General features: G+C 38.2%; 1 long non-coding RNA gene across 1 annotated transcript in view; it reads left to right on the top strand.

Moving 5' to 3' along the window:
* The window catches only part of LOC110265546, an 11919-nt gene extending 8755 nt beyond the window's left edge, over positions 1–3164 (top strand). The window contains exons 2-3 of the long non-coding RNA XR_002351700.1: positions 2875–2881; positions 3153–3164. This is a non-coding gene — a long non-coding RNA (uncharacterized LOC110265546). The remainder of the gene's footprint in view (positions 1–2874; positions 2882–3152) is intronic.

Below are 3710 nucleotides of genomic sequence, written 5' to 3'. Positions count from 1 at the left end.
ATCATCATGAAACACTAGAATTCATTCTTAAAAATTCTGAAGAAAAATATATTTTTTGAAAACATTTTTTTTTCGAAAACAGATGAGAATTTTTTTGAAAGGTTTTTGAAAAATTTTTGAAAATAAAACAAAAAGAAAATTACCTAATCTGAGCAACAAGATGACCCGTCAGTTGTCCAAACTCGAACAATCCCCGGCAATGGCGACAGAAACTTGGTGCACGAAATTGTGATCTCAGGCAACGGCGCCAGAAACTCTGTACGCACGTCTTAATAAATTGTTTTTCATTCACAACTTCGATACAACTAACCAGCAAGTGCACTGGGTCGTCCAAGTAATAAACCTTACATGAGTAAGGGTCGATCCCACGGAGATTGTTGGTATGAAGCAAGCTATGGTCACCTTATAAATCTCAGTCAGGCAGATATCAAAAGGTTATGGAGTTTTTGAACTTAAATAATAAATAGATAGAAAATAAGGATAGAAACACTTATGTAATTCATTGGTGAGAATTTCAGATAAGCGTATAGAGATACTTTCGTTCCTCTGAATCTCTGCTTTCTCGCTGTCTTCATCCAATCAGTCTTACTCCGTTCTACGGCTGGCTTTATGTAAGGACATCACTGTTGTCAATGGCTACTTTTAATCCTCTCTGGAAAATGGTCCGATGCGCTGTCACTGCATGGCTAATCGTCTGGAGGCATCACCCTTGTCAATGGCTGCATCCTATCCTCTTGTGAAAATGGTCCAAATGCTCTGTCACAGCATGGCTAATCATCTGAGGTTCTCGATCATACTGGAATAGGATTCACCCTCCTTTTGCGTCTGTCACTACGCCCAGCACTCGCGAGTTTGAAGTTCGTCACAGTCATTCAATCCCAGAGTCCTACTCGGAATACCACAGACAAGGTTTAGACTTTCCGGACTCTCATGAATGCCGCCATCAATCTAGCTTATACCACGAAGATTCTGATTAAGAGATCCAAGAGGTGCTCATTCAATCTAAAGTAGAACGGAAGTGGTTGTCAGGCACGTGTTCATAGGGAATGATGATGATTGTCACGTTTATCACATTCAGGTTGAAGTGCAAATGAACATCTTAGAAGCGGAACAAGTTGAATTGAATAGAAAAATAGTAGTACTTTGCATTAATCTTTGAGGAACAGCAGAGCTCCACACCTTAATCTATGGAGTGTAGAAACTCTACCGTTGAAAATACATAAGTGAAAGGTTCAGGCATGGCCGAATGGCCAGCCCTCATGATCTAAGAACAAAACGTCCCAGGATGTCTAATACAATAGTAAACAGTCCTATTTATACTAAACTAGTTACTAGGGTTTATAAAAGTAAGTAATTGATGCATAAATCCACTTCCGGGGCCCAGTTGGTGTGTGCTTGGGCTGAGCTTGAATGTTACACGTGCAGAGCCTCTTTCTGGAGTTGAACGCCAGGTTGTAACGTATTTCTGGCGTTCAACTCTGGTTTGTGACGTGTTTCTGGCGTTTAAATCCAGACAGCAGCGTAGAACTGGCGTTCAACGCCCTTTTACGTCATCTAAACTCGGCCAAAGTATGGACTATTATACATTCCTGGAAAGCCCTAGATGTCTACTTTCCAATGCAATTGGAAGCGCGCCATTTTGAGTTCTGTAGCTCCATAAAATCCACTTTGAGTGCAGGGAGGTTAGAATCCAACAGCATCAGCAGTCCTTCTTCTACCTCTGAATCTGATTTTTGCTCAAGTCCCTCAATTTCAGCCAGAAAATACCTGAAATCACAGAAAAACACACAAACTCATAGTAAAGTCCAGAAATATGAATTTAACATAAAAACTAATGAAAACATCCCTAAAAGTAACCAGATTCTCCTAAAAACATACTAAAAACAGTGCCAAAAAGCGTATAAATTATCCGCTCATCACTAATATTCTTAGCATCTGGGACTTTAGGGATAAGACATATCTACGTATAGTTGAAGCTCTTAGCATTCTTCTACTAACAAAGAAACTATGGACAACCTTCGTTACATCTTTAACAACAATGTTCTAATAAAATTAAAAAAATTTAGCTGTGAATCCATCATCACTAGGAGCACTCCGGGGGTAGACACTGAAAATTTCATGTCTAATCTCCTCAGTGCTAACCGGTCTAGTAAGTTTCCCATTCATAGAGGTCGAGAAATTAGCCTCAAAATCTTCAAAAAATTGCTCTGGGTTAGTATGGTTGACAGATGAAAAGATATCCCTGAAGTAGTACTCCGCAACTTGGACAATTTCACCATATGTCATGGCATAACTACAATCACTCCTCTCTAGTTTTCAAATTTTATTTTTCTGAATCCTAGTTTGGAATGATTGGTGGAAAAAATCTTGTGCTCCTATCCCCCTCTTTCAACTACTTAATCCTGGATTTCTCTTTCTAATAGCTCTTGTAAACCCCGCATAATTAGTGAATAAATTTATTATTAATCAAAAAATTAAAATATAAAATTTTATAGTTTAAGAAGATAGAGCTAATTAAAATAAGAATTTTGACACTAATTTTAAAGAATTTGGCCTAAGATTGGGCCGAACGAGCTAAACTGGTTGAACCGGGCCCAAAGACCCAACCCAACTTATTTATACAATGAGCTTCAGCTCATTTTCTTTCCTATGCATGTGAAGAATGCAGAAACATAAGAGGGAAGAAGAAGGTAAGTTCCAAACCCTAACCCTTCACTAAATATCATATAACCTTCAATTTGGAGTTCCGATCGTCGTACTGTTTGCGGCCACGCAACCGCAGCGTCGAGCTCTACAAAGCCTAGTCCTTGATTAGGTATGAAATCCATTTCTCAGTTTCAGTTCTCTCCACCCCAAATTTTGAAATTCAAAGAGTATCTATGTTGAATTTTATTTAATTTCGATGTTTAGGTTTGAATTAGCTTGTGGGTTTTGTCGGGTTTAGCTCGCTTGAGCTGTGGGCAAGGTAAGCACCCGTAAACCCTTGATATAAATGTTGAATTAGTGAGCCTTATATTGATTTTGGTGGTAATTATGATAATAGATTGAAGTTGACTATTGGATGGAGCTAGTTTGAGAAATTCGAAGCTAGAGGGCTAACCTTGGAGGCTGGGTTTTGCTTGGTGAGGAGATGAGAAATTCAAAGCTTGAAGTGTGATACATAAGTGAGGTATTCCGGGTTTATTGGGGAATCAGCTAAGGTATGGTTTCGGTTTCTCGTAACTAAAATATAATGCTTCGTGAAAACTTAGGTTAGATGACCATAGGATAAGTTTGGATTGAAGTCGTTTGGTGATTTGATTAGTGAACATATGAGTACTTATTGTTAGCGTTGTTAAGTTGAGTGGTTGGATTGTATGTTGAAGGATTGATGATTATTGTGTCGAGTGGTGAAGTTGATGAGACTATGTGATGTTTGATGATGATATGGATTTACGATGATGATATTTGATACGAATAATGATTAGTTGTAGTGGGTTGAGAATGCTTATGTATTGATGATGAGGTATAATTTGGTATGGCTTGAAGTTGTTTGTAAGCTTGGAATGTTAGAAATGAGTTATGATTTTTGATAAAATAGATGTTTGAGGATTTTTGTGAAAATATGATTTTTGGCTGAACTTCGGTGAGCCATAACTCGGCTTCCGGACCCCCAAATTCTTTCAAACTTATCTCATATGAAAATATGGGTGTCGGAAGTTCAGTGTGCA

The sequence above is a fragment of the Arachis ipaensis genome, chromosome B08, assembly GCF_000816755.2.
Source record: "Arachis ipaensis cultivar K30076 chromosome B08, Araip1.1, whole genome shotgun sequence".
NCBI classification, from domain to species: Eukaryota; Viridiplantae; Streptophyta; class Magnoliopsida; order Fabales; family Fabaceae; genus Arachis; species Arachis ipaensis.
This window is presented reverse-complemented; position numbering and strand designations above follow the sequence as displayed.